Source organism: Capra hircus, chromosome 5 (assembly GCF_001704415.2).
Source record: "Capra hircus breed San Clemente chromosome 5, ASM170441v1, whole genome shotgun sequence".
Classification (NCBI taxonomy): Eukaryota; Metazoa; Chordata; class Mammalia; order Artiodactyla; family Bovidae; genus Capra; species Capra hircus.
In genome coordinates, this window is record NC_030812.1 from 8,871,539 (window position 1) to 8,881,931 (window position 10,393).

The window sequence follows — 10,393 nt, forward strand, 5'->3', positions numbered from 1 at the left end:
TGCAGATACTTTACCACCTGAGAAGCTTACTCTTAACATTGATCATGGCTAAATCCCTTTGCCATGTAAGAAACATACTCACATTTCAGAGATCGTGGACATCCTTGGGGTCATCATTCTGCCTATCACACTGTTCTATATAAATATTATTTAAATTATAATAATTCATTTTAATAGTAAACATTATGAATTTCACTTTTTAAACTTTTCTCCATGTGGCTACTAAAATATTTTAAGTTACCTATGTGGCCCCCTTTTGCAGCTCACATTATATTTTTATTGGACAACATGATATTAGAAATTGAGAAATACAGAGATCAAGAGACTTATCAAAAGTTACGAATCAAGTCAATAACTGTTCTAAGAACTTTGAAAGGGGCTCAGGCTTGGGCCTCAGACTCTGCTTTCCATTCTCATCGCGCCCAGTGACTTTAATGCTGTTTATATGATGATGACGCCAAACTTTTTGTCTCCAGCCCAGACCTCTTCTTTGAATGCTGGTCTCATATATCCAACTACCTACGCAATATTTCATTTGGCTGCCTAATAGCATTTCAAATGTAACATGACTATTTGAACCCTTTTTCTTCCCCAGTACCAAACCCACTCTCCATCCTACCTTGCTGCTGGTACAGTTTTCCCCCATCTCAGTGAGACCCCAAACCTCAAAGGTAACGATGACTACACTTGTTGTTTCCTGACCCACAGGAAACACATCAGCCAGTTCTCTCAGTCCTACCTGTGAATGCACCCAGTGTCTGCTCCTTCTCAGCACCCTCCCATCTGGTCCGAGTCACCTTTGTCTTGCACATGGTTAACTCAGCCCCGTAACTTGCCCCTATAATCTTATCCTTCTCCCTTTCAGTTTATTTTTCATAGAGCAGCCAAAACTATCATGTTAAAACACATAGGTCATGTCATTCTTCATCTTAAAAGTCTCCAGTGATTTTCCACCTCAGTCAAAAGCAAAACTGAATTTCTTACCAGGTGTTACACGACCTGGCGTGGTCCAGCACAGCTACTGCTTTGACCTCATCACTCAGCACTCTCCCGTTGGCTTACACCACGCATTTGTACTTGCCTCTTTGCCGCTGCTCAGACAAGCCAAACATGCCTCAGGGCCTTTGCACCTGTTGTGCTTGCCGTTCCCTCCACTTCCGCAGCCATTCTCCAGAGAGCCCATAACGCTTTCCTTCATTTTCTTTAAGTCCTTAATCGAACACCAACTTCCACCATCCTCATTCCTTTACCCTCTATCCCCCTACCTGCTTTATTTTTCTTCATGAAACAACACTGCTTGGCATACTAAATATTTTCTTGTGTATCTGTTTATTGGTTGTTTATTTTTTAATATTTATTTATGTATTTGGCTGCAACGGGTCTCAGTTGCAGCACATGGGACCTTCAATCTCTGTTGCAGCATGAAGGATCTTTTTTTTAAAGTTTCAGCATGCAAGATCTTTAGTTGTGGCATTCAGACTCTTAGCTGTGGCATGTGGCTCTAGTTCCCTGACCAGGGATTGAACCTAGGCCCCCTGTCTTTGGAGCGCAGAGTCTTAGACACTGGACCACCAGGCAAGCCCCTATTGCCTGCTTCTTCTCAAAGAAAATGTATCCTTAGGGACCAAGCCTTTCACCTGCTTTGCTCAGTCCTAGAATGGTGCCTCGCACATGGTGTGTGTGTGCTCAGTTGTTCCACCGTGTCCTACAGACTGTATCCTGATCATAGAGACTCAATAAATATTGATCAATAAATACATAAACTAATTGACTCAGAATTAGTAATGTTAGGCCAAATAATTAAGGATGAGACAGATAATGGTGCTGCAATATTTTTTCAGAACTGTATTATTTAGTTCTAGTAGATCTCTAGAGGCATCTTTTAAGACTTATCAACCACTGTAGCCAGTTTTCAGATGAGAATTTCATTCCTCAAAGAGCTAGTGGCTTCAAATCCTAGTTGCCCTTTTGCCATTCAAAATCAGTTTTTCTTACTTAGATAATTGTTTAAATCTAGTCTTTAGAGATGACAGGGGAAAATGTAGATAATTGCTGCTACAATAAATGGAAAAGCAGCAAAATTACTGATATTTTCAGTTCATTTAACCCCTAATCAACTGTCAAGCAAAACATCCTTCCCAACTGACAGCTGTAGTTAGCAAACTAAGGGGCCTGCTTGTCTCAGACTCCTGTCATATCAAGAGACTCAGAAAGCAGACTAATTGCCTATCACTTAAGCAGAATGGGAGAAGGGACGTTATATTTTCTTATTACTGTACAACTTCATTTCTCTATTTGCTAATGTGTTTAGAGATGGTGATGTCAACTTTTGAATTGCATTTTTTTCGATCCATACAGAAAGCAGCTGTTCAAAACTTTGAAGTAAATGTTCCCTTTGCTTCACTCTTCTGAAAATAACATCGCACTAGGACATTATTATCTGTATGTAACACTGGCATGTTCTAAAGAAACTTTCAAACTACCAACAACCTTCATCTTCTTTCCATAAAGCCCTGAGGTAATGGCTACATTTTCTCCCCAACTGTTACCAGTCTCATAACCCTTATAGACATAAAAAGCAGGAGCTGCTCTGTTAAATCAATTACAAGAAAATTGGACCTAAGAAGAGTATTCCAAGGTTGAAAAGAAATATCATAATTCATCATTTGAGGACAGTAGAAACTCTTGCCCTACCAGACAGTGAAAAGTTAGATGGTCACTATACTCAGTTCAGGTCAGTCACTCAGTCGTGTCCGACTCTTTGCAACCCCATGAATTGCAGCACGCCAAGCCTCCCTGTCGATCACCAACTCCCGGAGTTCACCCAAACTCATGTGCATCGAGTCGGTGATGCCATCCAGCCATCTCATCCTCTGTCATCCCCTTCTCCTCCTGCCCTCAATCTTTCCCAGCATCAGCGTCTTTTCCAGTGAGTCAGCTCTTCACATCAGGTGGCCAAAGTACTGGAGTTTCAGCTTCAACATCAGTCCTTCCAATGAACACCCAGGACTGGTCTCCTTTAGGATGGACTGGTTGGATCTCCTTGCAGTCCAAGGGACTCTCAAGAGTCTTCTCCAGCACCACAGTTCAAAAGCATCAATTCTTCGGCGCTCAGCTTTCTTCACAGTCCAACTCTCACATCCGTACATGACCACTGGAAAAACCATAGCCTTGACTAAACAGACCTTTGTTGGCAAAGTAATGTCTCTGCTTTTCAATATGCTATCTAGGTTGGTCATAACTTTCCTTCCAAGAAGTCACCATACTATACAGATACAAAAATTGGATGAAATAAAAAGTCCACAAGAGACCAAAATACATGTAAGAATTCAGTATATGAAAAAGTAGCTATTTCAATAGACTTTCTTTTAAAGTAGAAGGTCTTATAGCTGTTTCATCAGTTGGAAAAGATTAAATTCTACATCAGGTAGGAATGTTCTGGATTCAAGTAATAAAGCAACAGAAACTAATGGAGATTTAAAACATGTTAAGTAAAAAACTGGAAATAGAACTGCCTTATGACCCAGCAATCCCACTGCTGGGCATACATACCGAGGAAACCAGAATTGAAAGAGACACATGTACCCCAATGTTCATCGCAGCACTGTTTATAATAGCCAGGACATGGAAGCAACCTAGATGTCCATCAGCAGATGAATGGATAAGAAAGCTGTGGTACATATACACAATGGAGTATTACCCAGCTGTTAAAAAGAATTCATTTGAATCAGTTCTAATGAGGTGGATGAAACTGGAGCCGATTATACAGAATGAAGTAAGCCAGAAAGAAAAACACCAATACAGTATACTAACACATATATATGGAATTGAGAAAAATGGTAACGATAACGCTGTATGCAAGACAGCAAAAGAGACACAGATGTATAGAACAGTCTTTTGGACTCTGTGGGAGAGGGAGAGGGTGGGATGATTTGGGAGAATGGCATTGAAACATGTATACTATCATATAAGAAACGAACTGCCAGTCTAGGTGTGATGTAGGGTGCAGCATGCTTATGGCTGGTGCACTAGGGTGACCCAGAGGGATGGTGTAGCAGGGGGAGGTGGGAGGGGGGTTCAGGATGGGGAACACATGTACACCCGTGGTGGATTCATGTTGATATGTGGCAAAACCAATACAATATTGTAAAGTAAAAAAAAAATAATAATAATAATAAATAAATAAATAAAAACAAACAAAGAAACAAAAAAACATGTTAAGACTTAACACGAAGCCCAAAGGGAGGCAGTCCAAGGATTGGTTTAGTACCTTAAAGATGTTTTTAAGCACCCAGACTCGTCATCTTTCCTCTTCACAATCCTCAGTGGGTTGGCTTTCTGTCCTTGGGTTGGTTGTCTCATCATCCAAAATAGCTGTCATAATTGAAGACATCAAGGGCTCACAAACTGAAGCAAGAGGGAGAGGTAGGTCAGGCCAGTGAAAGAGAACTCTCCCTTAGAGTCTTTCTCCCTTTACCAGAAAGTTAAGCTGTCTTTCCAGAAAAATCCTGTTTCGTTGACTAGGTGAGGTCCAAACCATTCCTTGTTGAAAAGGATGAAGGCTTACTTAATGAAAAGTATCTGACTTTTTCATTCTCTGTGGTTGAGAGGTAGAAAACAGAAAAGATAAGAAAACACATCCTTAGTCATTCATATCAGACATATGCTTTTGGCCATAATTATGACTATACAGCGGAAATGACAAATAGACTCCAGGGATTAGATTGGATAGACAAGAGTGCCTGAAGAACTATGGAAAGAGGCTCGTGGCATTGCACAGGAGGTGGTGATCAAAACCATCCCCAAGGAAAATAAATGCAAAAAGGCAAAATGGCTGTCTGAGGAGGCCTTACAAATAGCTGAGAAAAGAAGAGAAGGGAAAGGCAAAGGAGAAAAGGAAAGATATATCCATCTGAATGCAGAGTTCCAAAGCATAGCAAAGAGATATGAGAAAGCCTTCCTAAGTGAACAGTGAAAAGAAATAGAGGAAAATAACAGAATGGGGAAAACTAGAGAGCTCTTCAAGAACGTTAGAGATACCAAGGGAACATTTCATGCAAAGATGGACACAATAAAGAACAGAAACAGTATGGACCTAACAGAAGTAGATATTAAGAAGAGGTGGCAAGAATACACAGAAGAACTATACAAAAAAAGATATTCATGATGGTGTGATCACTCACCTAGAGCCAGACATTTTGGAGTATGAAGTCAAGTGGGCCTTAGCATCACTATGAACAAAGCTAGTGGAGTTGATGGAATTCCAGTTGAGCTATTTCAAATCCTACAAGATGATGCTGTGATATGTCAATATGTCAGCAAATCTGGAAAACTCAGCAGTGGCCACAGGACTGGAAAAGATCAGTTTTCATTCCAATCCCAAAGGTCAATGCCAGAGAATTTTCAAACTACTACACAGTTGCACTCATCTCACATGCTAGCAAAGTAATGCTCAAAATTCTCCAAGCCAAGTTTCAACAGTACATGAACCAAGAACTTTTTAAATTCTTAAAAGAGATGGGAATCACCTTACCTGCCTCCTGAGAAATCATATGCAGGTCAAGAAGCAACAGCTAGAATTGGACGTGGAACAATGGACTGGTTCCAAACTGGGAAAGGAGTATGTCAAGGTTGTATATTGTCACCTTGCTTATTTGACTTATACGCAGAGTACATCATGTGAAATGCTGGGCTGGATGTAGCAAAAACTGGAATCAAGATTGCCGGAAGAATATCAATAACCTCAGATATGCAAATGACACCACTCTTATGGCAAAAAAGCAAAGAGGAACTGAAGAGTCTCTTGAAGATGGTGAAAGAGGAGAGTGAAAATGTTGTCTTAAAACTCAACAGTCAAAAAATGAAGATCATGGCATCTGGTCCCATCACTTTGTGGCAAATAGATGGGGAAACAATGGAAACAGTGACAGACTTTATTTTCTTGGGCTCCAAAATCATTGCAGATGGTGACTATAGCCATGAAATTAATAAATGCTTGCTCCTTGGAAGAAAAAGCTATGACAAACCTAGACAGCGTATTAAAAAACAGAGACATTGCTTTGCTGACAAAGGTCTGTACAGTCAAAAGCCATGGTCTTTCCAGTAGTCATGTATGGATGTGAGAGTTGGACCATAAAGAAGGATGAAAGCTGTGGTGTTGGAGAAAACTTTTCAAAGTCCCTTGGACTGCAAGGAGATCCAACCAGTCAATCCCAAAGAAAATCAATCGCGAATATTCATTGGAAGGACTGATGCTGAAGCTGAAACTCCAATACTTTTGCCACCTGATGAGAAGAGCCAACTCAGTAGAAAAGACCGTGATGCTGAAAGATTGAAGGTAGGAGGAGAAGGGGATGACAGAGGATGAGATGAGATGGTTGGATGACGTCACTCACACAGTGGACAGGAGTTTGTGCTACAGTCCTCAGGATTGGGAAGAGTCAGACACAACTTAGCAACTGAACAACAACAACAACAATAAATGAAAGTAAACGCTACTGGACTAACCCTCTCCAATTATAACAACTGAACAATTAGAAAACTAGAGAAAATATTTGAAGTGACTGGTTTTATATATTGAAAAACAGGATACACAGGACTGAGCTTGCTGAATAAAAAAAAAAAAAAAGGAGATGAACCACACAACCATCTCAGGTTTCTTTCTGGAGAAACTTTGATACTAAAAGAAGGGTAATACGTGTTAGCTGCTCAGTACTGTCTGACTCTTTGCGATCTCATGGACTGTAGCCCACCAGGCTCTTCTGTCCATGGAATTCTCCAGGCAAGAATACTGGAGTGGGTTGCCATTCCCTTCTCCAGGGATCTTCCTGGCCCAGGGAATGAACCTGGCTCTCCTGCATTGCAGGCAGATTCTTTACCATCTGAGCCACTAGGAAAGATGTGGGGACCACACAAATTATGGGGGTCTTGCTGAGCTGAGGAAACAGAGATCAAAGCTCATAGCTACTGAGATAGCTGAAATTTATAGGGCAGGGTACTAGAAAAAAAAAAAAGATGTGCAAAGAAGGAGCTCCAAAGTTCTGCATAGGTGTCCCTTGAGTTTTTGGCCAAATACTAAACTGTGTGTGTGTAAGATGAGACTCCATGAGGCTAGGCCAAAAAGAATACTTAGGGAAGGAACAGCCACTGGGATGCTGTGAGCTGAACACCACCAAAGCCCACATGAGCCTAGGACATATTTGAGCTCCAGCCAGTCAGAGTAAAGAGACCATGTTGAACAACTTGGGCATTTGGTAGAAACTCCCAGAAAGGCTGTGCTCAAGAAGAGCTAAAGTGAAAGTGAAGTCACTCAGTCATGCCCGACTCTTTGGGACCCCATGGTTAGTAGCCTGCACCAAGCTCCTCCGTCCATGGAATTTTCAAGGCGAGAGCACTGGAGTGGGTTGCCATTTCCTTCTCCAGGGAATCTTCCCAACCCAGGGATCGAACCCAGGTCTCTCACATTGTAGACAGACGCTTTACTGTCTGAGCCACCAGGGAAGTCTCAAGAACAGCTAAAGTAGCCATAAAGACAACTGTGTGGCTGTCTGCTTAGTCACTCAGTCATGTCTTTAGACCTAGAGTCTTCAACAGCTCTTGAGCCATGTGCCATTAAAAAATAATAATAATGTCAAACAAGAAGACAGAAATTGATATGACTGGTTGTTTAAGGAAAAGATTCTGTGTGTGGTGTGTGTGAAGGAGGGAGAGTTCCAATGAATTTGCTATGGCTCAAAATATCTTTAGAATTCCTTCCGGTAAAACTATTCATAAAAAATACCCTAAGGATAGGTTTAACTCAAGTCTTTGGATACAATGTAGATAAGAATTTCTTTTGGCCAGTCACAAGATAAAATTCTACTCAGCATTTCTCAAATTGAGAAATACTAGTCTTAAAAATAAACCAACAAAAGAGTTCTGAGGCCAAAAAGGTTCGGAATTATTTCATCCTATTCTCCACCCTGGAGATTTACAAGCAGATTTCAATTACGTTATTGGCTCTTGCTGCTTAATTATGAAGTCCCAAACTAATTTGACTCAGACGCCTTTTTTAAAAAATGTTTATCAACATTAGAACAAAATTATTGAGGTATAATTGACATAAACCAAGAAAATTTTATTTTAAAGTAACACATGATTTTTGTGCATAATTTTTTTAGAACATTTGAACGTATATATTTTACATATACCTCTTTTAAAATGTTACTAAAATCAGTCACTGTAACAAACATTGCGAGTTATATTTTCATATACATTTTTTTCTTCTACCCTTACAAAACAGAACAAATCCCTTTTGTCCAATGTGGCAAAGTTTTCAGTTACAAGCACACATGGAATCTACATCCCTTTGTGATATTGTGACCAAATTTTAGCAAATGAAATCTAAGCAGATGTAACTAGGTATGGCTTCTAGGCAAGCTATTTCAAACATGGAAATTCTGCTGGTGTGCCCACATAACCTTTTGCTTCTGTCTCTGTTCCCTGCCTGGAACACAGTCATGACGCTGAGGGGCAGCCAGCACCTTGCAACCATGACATGGAAAGGCACGGTCTAAGGAGAGGGAAGCAGCAGGAGGGAAGCAGCCCGGACTGCTGCAGGCATTGCAGGGCTGCCCTGGGCTCCAGAACTTTCTGTTTCAGAAAAATAAACTTCTTTCTCATTTAAGCAATTGTCTGTCACATTTCCTTTTAATTAATCGAGTCACATTTACAAACATTTCCCATCATTTTTATCGTGCAAAGAGTTGACTGTATTTTAGACTTATTCTTATACTTTATTGTATATCACCCCAAACCCTTCTTGGCAATAGGTATATTGTATATTAATCAATAAAAATATATGTATTTAAAAGCATAATAAACACCCAAGAATCCACCCCTAGTTCTTTTGAATCTGAACAGATATTTGCCCTGGATCTTTCACTTAGATCTCTGTGACTAATGTTTTGAAGACCCTTATGAGCTTGTCCTAGTGTCTTCTCCCCCCCACCACCCCACTAAGATTGCCCCCTCCTGAATCTGGTATTTATCATTCTCTTGTGCTTTTACACTTTTGCTATTTACATGTTACTTTAACAAGACATGGTTTCATTTTGCATGTTTTCAAAAAAGTTACACAAACTGTGCACCATAAAAATCATCCTGCACCTTCAAAAATATATATATATATATATTTATAACCATCACAAGCTCTACACTGCAAATTTCTGTAGGTCAGCAATTAGAAATAAATATACAAGTGGTCTGTAAAAGTTTTTCTAAACTTGAATATTGATCAAAGAATACAAAACCATTAGTTTTAACTCTGTAGCAATTGCCTTCTATAAATTATATTTGTAAATATAGTTCTATTCATAATTTAAATAATGAAAATAGATTTCGTAGTGTGTTTTATTTCATCCTTTGTAAAAAACAATAACTATCCTTAAGGATTATTATCTTCTGTTGGGATGCCATGATCTAGACACATATCTTTAATTCTACTTTGTTCTTTTGGAATGGAGAAAATAGGACTTCATCTCCGTTCCCAGCACAACTGGCCTTGAAGATGCCGTGGAATGGGTAGGTCTGAAATACGCGGGGAAATGTAGGGGATATAAATTGCTGAGTATTATCATCATCTCGATGGCACTGTAATCTTTTTCCTCTTCTTTAGACAGTCAGTGGCTGGGAAGGGAGATATGATTGAACTCTTGTTAGTCTCTGTAAGAATGGAAGGGCAATAACCCAAGCCACTCTCGAGGTTCCATTGAAGACAGGCTGCTTTGCCATTATGACAAATTGCCCTGCAATTTTCAAAGGTAACTACAGAGACTTGAAAATTTTTACTGGAGGAAAATTGATGAGACAGAATCCAGGCTCTATCAAGAAGTTTCACCTGGTTGAAAAAGGGCCAAGAAAAGCAAGCCCACTTATGGAAACTTCCATGCATATTAGTTCTTCATAATTACAAGTGGAATTCCATGGAGTGCTGAAGGATTGTTGTCACGTAAGGACTTTCTTAATAAACGACCATAAAAAGAGGCATATCAAAGAGGAGTGATAGTTAATGTGTGGCAAGAGTTATCAGAGACAAATTACAAAGAAGGTGCCTCTCAGATCTGCATGCAGAAAGAATCTCCATTAAGTAATTAACTAACCCCAAAGTGATCCTGAACAATTAATACACTTAACAAACTTCACTGAAGGCCTATCATTTGTTATCACTGAGATCCACACAGAGGCTATGAAGAACAGTTCTATGGCAAAAGTGGGTAACCATAAAAAGTTTACAACCAAATACGAAATTTAGGATATGCATAGGGCAAAATAAATAACTATACATAAATTAAGTATGCTGCACCCAAGTGACACAGCCAAAGGGACAACAGGAATTCAAAGGAATCAACAGGGT